The following is a 14,002-nucleotide window of genomic DNA, read 5'->3' as shown; positions in this document are numbered from 1 at the left end:
TATGTACAGAACAGGGAATCAGTGATCATAAGGCCTTTGCAGCATCCCTGAATAGTTAATAGGAATATAAAAAAGGGAGGAAGGTTTATCTGTTTAGCAAGAGTAATAGAAGGCAGATTTCAGAATACCTAACAGATCAAAACGAAAATTTCTGTTCCGACACTGACAATGTTGAGTGTTAATGGAAAAAGTTCAAGGCAATCGTAAAATGCGTTTTAGACAGGTGCGTGCCGAGTAAAACTGTGAGGGACGGGAAAAACCCACCGTGGTACAACAACAAAGTTAGGAAACTACTGCGAAAGCAAAGAGAGCTCCACTCCAAGTTTAAACGCAGCCAAAACCTCTCAGACAAATAGAAGCTAAACGATGTCAAAGTTAGCGTAAGGAGGGCTATGCGTGAAGCGTTCAGTGAATTCGAAAGTAAAATTCTATGTACCGACTTCACAGAAAATCCTAGGAAGTTCTGGTCTTACGTTAAATCAGTAAGTGGCTCGAAACAGCATATCCAGACACTACGGGATGATGATGGCATTGAAACAGAGGATGACACGCGTAAAGCTGAAATACTAAACACCTTTTTCCAAAACTGTTTCACAGAGGAAGACCGCACTGCAGTTCCTTCTCTAAATCCTCGCACAAACGAAAAAATAGCTGACATCGAAATAAGTGTCCAAGGAACAGAAAAGCAACTGGAATCACTCAATAGAGGAAAGTCCACTGGACCTGACGGATTACCAATTCGATTCTACACAGAGTACGCGAAACAACTTGCCCCCCTTCTAACAGCCGTGTACCACAAGTCTCTAGAGGAACGGAAGGTTCCAAATGATTGGAAAAGAGCACAGATAGTCCCAGTCTTCAAGAACGGTCGTCGGGTAGATGTGCAAAACTATAGACCTATATCTCTGACGTCGATCTGTTGTAGAATTTTAGGACATGTTTTTTGCTCGAGTGTCATGTCGTTTTTGGAAACCCAGAATCTACTCTGTGGGAATCAACATGGATTCCGGAAACAGCGATCGTGTGAGACCCAACTCGCTTTATTTGTTCATGGGACCCAGAAAATATTAGATACAGGCTCCCAGGTAGATGCTATTTATCTTGACTTCCGGAAGACGTTCGATACAGTTCCGCACTGTCGCCTGATAAACGAAGTAAGAGCCTACGGAATATCAGACCAGCTGTGTGGCTGGATTGAAGAGTTTTTAGCAAACAGAACACAGCATGTTGTTATCAATGGAGAGACGTCTACAGACGTTAAAGTAACCTCTGGCGTGCCACAGGGGAGTGTTATGGGACCATTGCTTTTCACAATATGTATAAATGACCTAGTAGATAGTGTCGGAAGTTCCATGCGGCTTTTCGGGGATGATGCTGTAGTATACAGAGAAGTTGCAGCATTAGAAAATTGTAGCGAAATGCAGGAAGATCTGCAGCGGATAGGCACTTGGTGCAGGGAGTGGCAACTGACCCTTAACATAGACAAATGTAGTGTATTGCGAATACATAGAAAGAAGGATCCTTTATTGTATGATTATATGATAGCGGAACAAACACTGGTAGCAGTTACTTCTGAAAAATATCTGGGAGTATGCGTGCGGAACGATTTGAAGTGGAATGATCATATAAAATTATTTGTTGGTAAGGCGGGTACCAGGTTGAGATTCATTGGGAGAGTGCTTAGAAAATGTAGTCCATCAACAAAGGAGGTGGCTTACAAAACACTCGTTCGACCTATACTTGAGTATTGCTCATCAATGTGGGATCCGTACCAGATCGGTCTGACGGAGGAGATAGAGAAGATCCAAAGAAGAGCGGCGCGTTTCGTCACAGGGTTATTTGGTAACCGTGATAGCGTTACGGAGATGTTTAGTATACTCAAGTGGCAGACTCTGCAAGAGAGGCGCTCTGCATCGCGGTGTAGCTTTCTCGCCAGGTTTCGAGAGGGTGCGTTTTTGGATGAGGTATCGAATATATTGCTTCCCCCTACTTATACCTCCCGAGGAGATCAAGAATGTAAAATTAGAGAAATTAGAGCGCGCACGGAGGCTTTCAGACAGTCGATCTTCCCGCGAACCATATGCAACTGGAACAGGAAAGGGAGGTAATGACAGTGGCACGTGAAGTGCCCTCCGCCACACACCATTGGGTGGCTTGCGGAGTATAAATGTAGATGTAGATGTAGAAAATTCAAAGATTTTATTTCTCTTCCCTGGACTTTAATTCATACTCCAAATTTTTCTTAGATTTCCTTTATTGCTTGTTCAACGTACAGATTGAATAACTCGGGAGAAGTCTCAATGCTGCTGCACTTCCTTTCCAACCACTGCTTCCCTTTCATGCCCCTTGACACATAACTGAAGTCTGGTTTCTGCAAAAGTTGTAAACAGACTTTCACTCCCTGCATTTTACCCCTTCTACCTTAAAAATTTCAAAGACAGTATGCCAGTCAACATTGTCAAAATCTTTCTCTAAGTCTGCAAATACCACAAAACTACGGTTTGCTTTCCATAACCTAACATCCAAGATAAGTCGTAGGATTAGTACTGTGTCATGTATCCCTACAGTTCTCCGGCGTCCAAATTGATTGTCCTCCAGGTCGGCTTTTACCTGTTTTTCATTTCTACTGTAAATAATTTGTGTTATTATTTTACAACAACCTCTTATTAAACTGATGGTTGGGTTATTTTATTACTTGTCAGAATCTGACTTCTTTGGAGAAGGAATTATACGTTCGCCTGCCTTATACACTCCTGGAAATTGAAATAAGAACACCGTGAATTCATTGTCCCAGGAAGGGGAAACTTTATTGACACATTCCTGGGGTCAGATAAATCACATGATCACACTGACAGAACCACAGGCACTTAGACACAGGCAACAGAGCATGCACAATGTCGGCATTAGTACAGTGTATATCCACCTTTCGCAGCAATGCAGGCTGCTATTCTCCCATGGAGACGATCGTAGAGATGCTGGATGCAGTCCTGTGGAACGGCTTGCCATGCCATTTCCACCTGGCGCCTCAGTTGGACCAGCGTTCGTGCTGGACGTGCAGACCGCGTGAGACGACGCTTCATCCAGTCCCAAACATGCTCAATGTGGGACAGATCCGGAGATCTTGCTGGCCAGGGTAGTTGACTTACACCTTCTAGAGCACGTTGGGTGGCACGGGATACATGCGGACGTGCATTGTCCTGTTGGAACAGCAAGTTCCCTTGCCGGTCTAGGAATGGTAGAACGATGGGTTCGATGACGGTTTGGATGTACCGTGCACTATTCAGTGTCCCCTCGACGATCACCAGTGGTGTACGGCCAGTGTAGGAGATCGCTCCCCACACCATGATGCCGGGTGTTGGCCCTGTGTGCCTCGGTCGTATGCAGTCCTGATTGTGAGCTCACCTGCACGGCGCCAAACACGCATACGACCATCATTGGCACCAAGGCAGAAGCGACTCTCATCGCTGAAGACGACACGTCCCCATTCGTCCCTCCATTCATGCTTGTCGCGACACCACTGGAGGCAGGCTGCACGATGTTGGGGCGTGAGCGGAAGACGGCCTAACGGTGTGCGGGACCATAGCCCAGCTTCATGGAGACAGTTGCGAATGGTCCTCGCCGATACCCCAGGAGCAACAGTGTCCCTAATTTGCTGGGAAGTGGCGGTGCGGTCCCCTACGGCACTGCGTAGGATCCTACGGTCTTGGCGTGCATCCGTGCGTCGCAGCGGTCCGGTCCCAGGTCGACGGGCACGTGCACCCTCCGCCGACCACTGGCGACAACATCGATGTACTGTGGAGACCTCACGCCCCACGTGTTGAGCAATTCGGCGGTACGTCCACCCGGCCTCCCGCATGCCCACTATACGCCCTCGCTCAAAGTCCGTCAACTGCACATACGGTTCATGTCCACGCTGTCGCGGCATGCTACCAGTGTTAAAGACTGCGATGGAGCTCCGTATGCCACGGCAAACTGGCTGACACTGACGGCGGCGGTGCACAAATGCTGCGCAGCTAGCGCCATTCGACGGCCAACACCGCGGTTCTTGGTGTATCCGCTGTGCCGTGCGTGTGATCATTGCTTGTACAGCCCTCTCGCAGTGTCCGGAGCAAGTATGGTGGGTCTAACACACCGGTGTCAATGTGTTCTCTTTTCCATTTCCAGGAGTGTATATCTTGAACACTATATGAAAGAGTTTTGTCATGGTTGGCCCTCCCAAGGCTATCAATAACTCTGGCGTAATATCGTCTATTCCACGAGCTTTGTTTCGACTTTACTCTTTCTGTGCTCTGCCAAATTTCGTCTCGCCGTATCATATCCTTTATCTCATCATCATCTACATCTTCAACCATTTCTATAATATTACATTCAAGTACGTCTTACTTCTACAGACCGTCTATATACTCCTCCCAACTTTCAGGTTTCGCTTCTGTGCGTAGGACTAGTTCTTCATCCGAGCTCTTAATATTCATACATTTACTTCTCCCCAAAGGCCTTCTTAATTTTTCTACAGGTGGTATCCATCTTTCCCTTAGTAAAATGAGCTTCTAAATCATTACATTTGTCCTCTGTCAATACTTACTTACCCGTTTAGCACTTTGCGTTCGTCTCATTTCTTTAACTTCTGTATAACCACTTCGTCTACTTCATTTGCTGCATTTTTATGTTTTCTCGCTTCACCAAATTCAGTATTTCTTGTGTTATCCAAATATTTATACTAACCTTTGTCTCTTTACCTACTTGATCCTCTGCTGCCTTCAGTATTTCATTTTTTAAAGGTACAGACTTGACTTCTTTTCACCTGTTCTAGTCAACAATTGCCTAACAGTCGCTCAGAAACTATCAGCAACCTCTAGTTCTTCAACTTATCCAACTCCCACTTCTTTAATTTCCTACCGTTTTGCAGTTTCATCAGTTTTAATCTACAGTTCATGATCAATATATTTTGGTCAGAGTCCACATGTACACCTGGAAATGTATTATAATTTACATCTGGTTCTTAAATCTATGTCTTGCAATTACTTAATCAATCCGAATCCTTCCGGTGTCTTCAGGTCTCCTCTACGTATACAGCCTTTCTTTAAGCTCCTTTAACCAAGTGTTGCCGATGATTCAAATATATTCTGCGCAAAATTCTACCAGACAGCGACAGCTTCCTCTTTCATTCCTTTTCCCTAAACCATATTCACCTACTATTTGTCCTTCTCTTCCTTATCTTTCTATCGAATTCCAGTCCCCCATCAGAATAAAATTTTCACCTCTGAATAATTTCCTTCATCTCATCGTACATTTATTCAATGTATTCATCATCTACGGAATAAGTAGGCAGATAAACTTTTATTACTGTGGCAGGCGTGGGCTAAGCGTCTATTTTGGCTACAGTAATGCGATCACATTGCTATTCATAGTAGCTAACCTGTATTCCTATATTCTTATTCGTTATTAAATCCTCTCCTGCATTTCCGTGATTTGATTTTATATTTATAACCCTGTATACAAAACTTCCTGGCAGATTTAAACTGTGTGCCCGACCGAGACTCGAACCCGGGACCTTTGCCTTTCGCGGGCAAGTGCTCTACCAACTGAGCTACCGAAGCACGACTCACGCCCGGTACTCACAGCTTTACTTCTGCCAGTACCTCGTCTCTTACTTTCCAAACTTTACAGAAGCTCTTCTGCGAACCTTGCAGAACTAGCACTCCTGAAAGAAAGGATACTGCGGAGGCATGGCTTAGCCACAGCCTGGGGGATGTTTCCAGAATGAGATTTTCACTCTGCAGCGGAGTGTGCGCTGATATGAAACTTCCTGGCAGATTAAAACTGTGTGCCCGACCGAGACTCGAACTCAGGACCTTTGCCTTTCGCGGGCAAGTGCTCTACCAACTGAGCTACCGAAGCACAACTCACGCCCGGTACTCACAGCTTTACTTCTGCCAGTACCTCGTCTCTTACTTTCCAAACTTTACAGAAGCTCTTCTGCGAACCTTGCAGAACTAGCACTCCTGAAAGAAAGGATACTGCGGAGACATGGCTTAGCCACAGCCTGGGGGATGTTTCCAGAATGAGATTTCCACTCTGCAGCGGAGTGTGCGCTGATATGAAACTTCCTGGCAGATTAAAATTGTGTGTGCCCGACCAAAACTCGAACTCGGGACCTTTGCCTTTCGCGGGCAAGTGCTCTACCAACTGAGCTACCGAAGCACGACTCACGCCCGGTACTCACAGCTTTACTTCTGCCAGTACCTCGTCTCCTACTTTCCAAACTTTACAGAAGCTCTTCTGCGAACCTTGCAGAACTAGCACTCCTGAAAGAAAGGATACTGCGGAGACATGGCTTAGCCACAGCCTGGTGGATGTTTCCAGAATGAGATTTTCACTCTGCAGCGGAGTGTGCGCTGATATGAAACTTCCTGGCAGATCAAAACTGTGTGCCCGACCGAGACTCGAACTCGGGACCTTTGCCTTTCGCGGGCAAATGCTCTACCAACTGAGCTACCGAAGCACGACTCACGCCCGGTACTCACAGCTGTACTTCTGCCAGTACCTCGTCTCCTACTTTCCAAACTTTACAGAAGCTCTTCTGCGAACCTCGCAGCACTAGCACTCCTGAAAGAAAGGATACTGCGGAGACATGGCTTAGCCACAGCCTGGGGGATGTTTCCAGAATGAGATTTTCTCTCTGCAGCGGAGTGTGCGCTGATATGAAACTTCCTGGCAGATTAAAACTGTGTGCCCGACCGAGACTCGAACTCGGGACCTTTGCCTTTCGCGGGCAAGTGCTCTACCAACTGAGCTACCGAAGCACGACTCACGCCCGGTACTCACAGCTTTATTTCTGCCAGTACCTCGTCTCCTACTTTCCAAAGTTTACAGAAGCTCTTCTGCGAACCTAGCAGAACTAGCACTCCTGAAAGAAAGGATACTGCGGAGACATGGCTTAGCCACAGCCTGGGGGATGTTTCCAGAATGAGATTTTCACTCTGCAGCGGAGTGTGCGCTGATATGAAACTTCCTGGCAGATTAAAACTGTGTGCCCGACCGAGACTCGAACTCGGGACCTTTGCCTTTCGCGGGCAAGTGCTCTACCAACTGAGCTACCGAAGCACGACTCACACCCGGTACTCACAGCTTTACTTCTGCCAGTACCTCGTCTCCTACTTTCCAAACTTTACAGAAGCTCTTCTGCGAAACTTGCAGAACTAGCACTCCTGAAAGAAAGGATACTGCGGAGACATGGCTTAGCCACAGCCTGGGGGATGTTTCCAGAATGAGATTTTCACTCTGCAGCGGAGTGTGCGCTGATATGAAACTTCCTGGCAGATTAAAACTGTGTGCCCGACCGAGACTCGAACTCGCGACCTTTGCCTTTCGCGGGCAAGTGCTCTACCAACTGAGCTACCGAAGCACGACTCACGCCCGGTACTCACAGCTTTACTTCTTTCAGGAGTGCTAGTTCTGCAAGGTTCGCAGAAGAGCTTCTGTAAAGTTTGGAAAGTAGGAGACGAGGTACTGGCAGAAGTAAAGCTGTGAGTACCGGGCGTGAGTCGTGCTTCGGTAGCTCAGTTGGTAGAGCACTTGCCCGCGAAAGGCAAAGGTCCCGAGTTCGAGTCTCGGTCGGGCACACAGTTTTAATCTGCCAGGAAGTTTCATATCAGCGCACACTCCGCTGCAGAGTGAAAATCTCATTCTGGAAACATCCCCCAGGCTGTGGCTAAGCCATGTCTCCGCAGTATCCTTTCTTTCAGGAGTGCTAGTTCTGCAAGATTCGCAGAAGAGCTTCTGTAAAGTTTGGAAAGTAGGAGACGAGGTACTGGCAGAAGTAAAGCTGTGGGTACCGGGCGTGAATCGTGCTTCGGTAGCTCAGTTGGTAGAGCACTTGCCCGCGAAAGGCAAAGAACCCGAGTTCGAGTCTCGGTCGGGCACACAGTTTTAATCTGCCAGGAAGTTTCATATCAGCGCACACTCCGCTGCAGAGTGAAAATCTCATTCTGGAAACATCCCCCAGGCTGTGGCTAAGCCATGTCTCCGCAGTATCCTTTCTTTCAGGAGTGCTAGTTCTGCAAGGTTCGCAGAAGAGCTTCTGTAAAGTTTGGAAAGTAGGAGACGAGGTACTGGCAGAAGTAAAGCTGTGTGTACCGGGCGTGAGTCGTGCTTCGGTATCTCAGTTGGTAGAGCACTTGCCCGCGAAAGGCAAAGGTCCCGAGTTCGAGTCTCGGTCGGGCACACAGTTTTAATCTGCCAGGAAGTTTCATATCAGCGCACACTCCGCTGCAGAGTGAAAATCTCATTCTGGAAACATCCCCCAGGCTGTGGCTAAGCCATGTCTCCGCAGTATCCTTTCTTTCAGGAGTGCTAGTTCTGCAAGGTTCGCAGAAGAGCTTCTGTAAAGTTTGGAAAGTAGGAGAAGAGGTACTGGCAGAAGTAAAGCTGTGAGTACCGGGCGTGAGTCGTGCTTCGGTAGGTCAGTTGGTAGAGCACTTGCCCGCGAAAGGCAAAGGTCCCGAGTTCGAGTCTCGGTCGGGCACACAATTTTAATCTGCCAGGAAGTTTCATATCAGCGCACACTCCGCTGCAGAGTGAAAATCTCATTCTGGAAACATCCCCCAGGCTGTGGCTAAGCCATGTCTCCGCAGTATCCTTTCTTTCAGGAGTGCTAGTTCTGCAAGGTTCGCAGAAGAGCTTCTGTAAAGTTTGGAAAGGAGGAGACGAGGTACTGCAGAAGTAAAGTTGTGAGTACCGGGCATGAGTCGTGCTTCGGTAGCTCAGTTGGTAGAGCACTTGCCCGCGAAAGGCAAAGGTCCCGTGTTCGAGTCTCGGTCGGGCACACAGTTTTAATCTGCCAGGAAGTTTCATATCAGCGCACACTCCGCTGCAGAGTGAAAATCTCATTCTGGAAACATCCCCCAGGCTGTGGCTAAGCCATGTCTCCGCAGTATCCTTTCTTTCAGGAGTGCTAGTTCTGCAAGGTTCGCAGAAGAGCTTCTGTAAAGTTTGGAAAGTAGGATGCGAGGTACTGGCAGAAGTAAAGCTGTGAGTACCGGGCGTGAGTCGTGCTTCGGTAGGTCAGTTGGTAGAGCACTTGCCCGCGAAAGGCAAAGGTCCCGAGTTCGAGTCTCGGTCGGGCACACAATTTTAATCTGCCAGGAAGTTTCATATCAGCGCACACTCCGCTGCAGAGTGAAAATCTCATTCTGGAAACATCCCCCAGGCTGTGGCTAAGCCATGTCTCCGCAGTATCCTTTCTTTCAGGAGTGCTAGTTCTGCAAGGTTCGCAGAAGAGCTTCTGTAAAGTTTGGAAAGGAGGAGACGAGGTACTGCAGAAGTAAAGTTGTGAGTACCGGGCGTGAGTCGTGCTTCGGTAGCTCAGTTGGTAGAGCACTTGCCCGCGAAAGGCAAAGGTCCCGTGTTCGAGTCTCGGTCGGGCACACAGTTTTAATCTGCCAGGAAGTTTCATATCAGCGCACACTCCGCTGCAGAGTGAAAATCTCATTCTGGAAACATCCCCCAGGCTGTGGCTAAGCCATGTCTCCGCAGTATCCTTTCTTTCAGGAGTGCTAGTTCTGCAAGGTTCGCAGAAGAGCTTCTGTAAAGTTTGGAAAGTAGGAGACGAGGCACTGGCAGAAGTAAAGCTGTGAGTACCGGGCGTGAGTCGTGCTTCGGTAGCTCAGTTGGTAGAGCACTTGCCCGCGAAAGGCAAAGGTCCCGAGTTCGAGTCTCGGTCGGGCACACAGTTTTAATCTGCCAGGAAGTTTCATATCAGTGCACACTCCGCTGCAGAGTGAAAATCTCATTCTGGAAACATCCCCCAGGCTGTGGCTAAGCCATGTCTCCGCAGTATCCTTTCTTTCAGGAGTGCTAGTTCTGCAAGGTTCGCAGAAGAGCTTCTGTAAAGTTTGGAAAGTAGGAGACGAGGTACTGGCAGAAGTAAAGCTGTGAGTACCGGGCGTGAGTCGTGCTTCGGTAGCTCAGTTGGTAGAGCACTTGCCCGCGAAAGGCAAAGGTCCCGAGTTCGAGTCTCGGTCGGGCACACAGTTTTAATCTGGCAGGAAGTTTCATATCAGCGCACACTCCGCTGCAGAGTGAAAATCTCATTCTGGAAACATCCCCCAGGCTGTGGCTAAGCCATGTCTCCGCAGTATCCTTCCTTTCAAGAGTGCTAGTTCTGCAAGGTTCGCAGAAGAGCTTCTGTAAAGTTTGGAAAGTAGGAGACGAGGTACTGGCAGAAGTAAAGCTGTGAGTACCGGGCGTGAGTCGTGCTTCGGTAGCTCAGTTGGTAGAGCACTTGCCCGCGAAAGGCAAAGGTCCCGAGTTCGAGTCTCGGTCGGGCACACAGTTTTAATCTGCCAGGAAGTTTCATATCAGCGCACACTCCGCTGCAGAGTGAAAATCTCATTCTGGAAACATCCCCCAGGCTGTGGCTAAGCCATGTCTCCGCAGTATCCTTTCTTTCAGGAGTGCTAGTTCTGCAAGGTTCGCAGAAGAGCTTCTGTAAAGTTTGGAAAGTAGGATGCGAGGTACTGGCAGAAGTAAAGCTGTGAGTACCGGGCGTGAGTCGTGCTTCGGTAGCTCAGTTGGTAGAGCACTTGCCCGCGAAAGGCAAAGGTCCCGAGTTCGAGTCTCGGTCGGGCACACAGTTTTAATCTGCCAGGAAGTTTCATATCAGCGCACACTCCGCTGCAGAGTGAAAATCTCATTCTGGAAACATCCCCCAGGCTGTGGCTAAGCCATGTCTCCGCAGTATCCTTTCTTTCAGGAGTGCTAGTTCTGCAAGGTTCGCAGAAGAGCTTCTGTAAAGTTTGGAAAGTAGGAGACGAGGTACTGGCAGAAGTAAAGCTGTGAGTACCGGGCGTGAGTCGTGCTTCGGTATCTCAGTTGGTAGAGCACTTGCCCGCGAAAGGCAAAGGTCCCGAGTTCGAGTCTCGGTCGGGCACACAGTTTTAATCTGCCAGGAAGTTTCATATCAGCGCACACTCCGCTGCAGAGTGAAAATCTCATTCTGAACCCTGTATACACTTTTCCAGAAGTCTTGCTCCTCCTGTCAGAGAAACACTAATTACCACCATATTTAACTTCATCTTTTCAATTTCCTTTTTAAATTTTCTGAATTAACTAGCATATTAAAGGATTTAACATTCCATTCTCCGATTCGAAGATGCAATCGTTGTTCCCCCTAACGTCATCATCCTCCTGAGTAGCCTCCGCCTGGAGATCTGAGTGGGGTAATATTTTACCTCCTGAATATTCTCTCAAAAGGACGTGGTCATTATTTAATCACACAGTAGAGCTGCATGCTCTTGGGACGAATTAAGGCCGTAGTTTCCCTTTGCTTTCAGCCGTTAGCAGTACCAGCACAGCAAGACCGTTTTCGTTCACGTTACAAGGCGAGATCACTACATGATACAGACTGTTACCTCTGAAACTACTGAAGAGGCTGCTTCTCTTCAGGTACTACATGTCTGTCTTTCATCTCAACAGATACTCCTCCGTTTTGGTCGCATCGGCGACGGAAGCCAACCCACCAATGACTAGGTCCATGTTTCATGGGCCAAAGTGTGGCTTTAGGGAAGATAAAGGCACCAGAGAGGCAATTCTAACATTGTGATTAATAATGGAAGCAAGGCTGAAAAGGTCAGGACAGATTCGTAGAATCTGTCGGCCTGGAAAAATGTTCAACAATGTTGAAGGGTGTAAAATATTTGAAATTTTCAGAAAAATTGAGGTAAGCTGTAGGGAAAGATGGATAATAGACCATAGGTACAAGAGTCAAGGGCGAATGAGAGTGGAAGACAAAGAACGAAGTGTTCGAATTGAAAAAAGATGTAAGACAGCTATGTAGTCTTTCGCCCCTACTGTTCGAAGAAGCAATGGCGGAAACAAAAGAAAAGTTCTAGAATGGAATGAAAATTCAGGGTGATAGAATAGGATATCAATGAGAAGAATTGCTGATAACATGACCGTCCTCGGTGAAAGTGAAGAATTATTACAGACTCTACTGAATGGAATGAACAGTCAAACGAGTACAGAATATGGGTTGAGAATGAGTCGAAGATAAATCGAAAGAGTAGTAGCAGAAACGAGGAAAACAAGAAACGTATCATCATGACTGGATCATGAATTAGATGAAGTTAAGGAGTTCTGCCACTAAGCAGCCAATAACTCATGATGGACAAAGCAAGGAGACCTAAAAAGCCGACTAACACGCTAAACGGGCGTTCCTGGCCAAATAAATCTGCAAGTATCAAATATTGATATTAATTTGAGGAAGACATTTCTGAGAATGTTCATTTGGAGAATATCATTTTCTGGTAGTGAAACATGAACTGTGGGTAAACCGGATCAGAGGAGAATAGAAGCATTTGAGATGTACTACAGAAGAATGTTGAAAATTAGGTAGACTGGTAAAGTAAGGAATGAGGAGGTTCACCAGAGACTCGGCGAGGAAAAGAATATACGGAATACACTGACAAAGAAACGGGACAGGATGGCAGGACATTTGTTAAGACGTCAGGGAAAAATCTCCATGGTAATAGAGGGAGCTGTTGAGGGCAAAAACTGTAGAGGAAGACAGAAAGTGGAATACATCCAGCAAATAATGTACGACGTAGGCCAGAAGTGATTCTCTGAGATGAAGAGGTTGGCACAGGAGAGGAAGATGTAGCGGGACGCATCAAACAATTCAGAAGTCTGATGCCTGGAAGAAAACAAAGTGAATTCCATTCTCGCATCCTATACTAACAGATCTCTAACAGCCCCGAGTGCACGTCATATAATTTATGGCTTTCATTGATCAAGGGAGTTGGTATGTTTCATACGATTTTCTGTAATATACTCGTATCTATTTCACAGTTGCATGTCTCCTCCGATTGGCATTCAATACTATTATTTTATTGAAGAGTAATATCGCAAAATGCACACGATATCTTCCTATAGCTATTGGCAGAAGACCATATTGCTGTATAGTAAAAGGCTAGTGTTGTGTGACAGTAACAATGAGTGTGGAGTGTTAATTTCACAGTCGATCCTCACTGGTCCGTATCCTATTACACGCATTGTGAACTATCAGCAGAGACCTCAGTCAGAAAAGGCACAGCTAGTGTTACACACAACAACTAAAGTAATCGCTATAATCCTGTCATACGACACTAAGTAGTGATCATTTCTTATGTCTACCACTGTTATGAAGGTACCAGCTCTATTCCATGAAAAAACGGATGTAGGTGAAGGGGGGCACCCCATGTGTTTTACTGTCACTGAAGACCTCTCTTGGAAAAACGGACGTTGCATACCATTCATTGTTGTTCAGGATATTGTACGGAAGTGCAATACGACTATCACAACAAATCACAGCAAATTATTCTCGAATTTTTAAGAAAAACGTGGTGAAAATTCAACTACATATACACAGAACTAGGAGATAGAAGAGATATCAGAATTTATGTAGTCGGAACAAGTTTCCTGAATCAGATATGTAAAAGCTCACGTTGACATTTGTATGAGGAAAAGTCATAGGCAGTTTACCTGTTCTGAACTGAGGCGGTAGAGTTAGTCCCGACAGAGGTTTGGGAATGTCTAAAATCATTAACAAATAAACTCAGTGGCTAAACAAGAAATATAATTCAGTTGGTAATATCCCTTTAAACTTCTGGACATGAAGGGTACAATTTGACGACGGCTGTTTATTTTTCAACATTTCATCAGAACAGCGTTATATAATATTTAGTTCTGCCATAATGTAGCAGAAGACGAATTCGGCATTAATCTAAATTTTTGTATACCACGGTATGTGTTCTCTCTCTCTCTCTCTCTCTGCTCTCGCAACACACTGACACACACACACACACACACACACACACACACACACACACACACACACACTAATAGAGCTGCTTCGGTGAACCAGGGATTTCTCTTTGGAAAGTTATGGCATATCTCACCTGAACAAGAATAGTGCCTCGCGGAACAACTTCGCTGAAAGCCATATTAGTATTCGCAGGACGTGGCG

The 14,002-nt window shown here is 46.5% G+C and overlaps 1 non-coding gene across 1 annotated transcript; it reads right to left on the bottom strand.

Moving 5' to 3' along the window:
- Window positions 1-6,428: 6,428 nt before the first annotated feature.
- Window positions 6,429-6,503, bottom strand: Trnas-cga. The gene has a single exon. It is a non-coding gene; the product is annotated as a tRNA-Ser (tRNA).
- Between the last annotated feature and the right edge of the window lie 7,499 nt (window positions 6,504-14,002).

This window comes from Schistocerca piceifrons, chromosome 3 (assembly GCF_021461385.2).
Source record: "Schistocerca piceifrons isolate TAMUIC-IGC-003096 chromosome 3, iqSchPice1.1, whole genome shotgun sequence".
In the NCBI taxonomy this organism is placed as follows: domain Eukaryota; kingdom Metazoa; phylum Arthropoda; class Insecta; order Orthoptera; family Acrididae; genus Schistocerca; species Schistocerca piceifrons.
The sequence above is the reverse complement of the archived record's forward strand: the minus strand, read 5'-3'. Positions and strand labels throughout refer to the sequence as shown.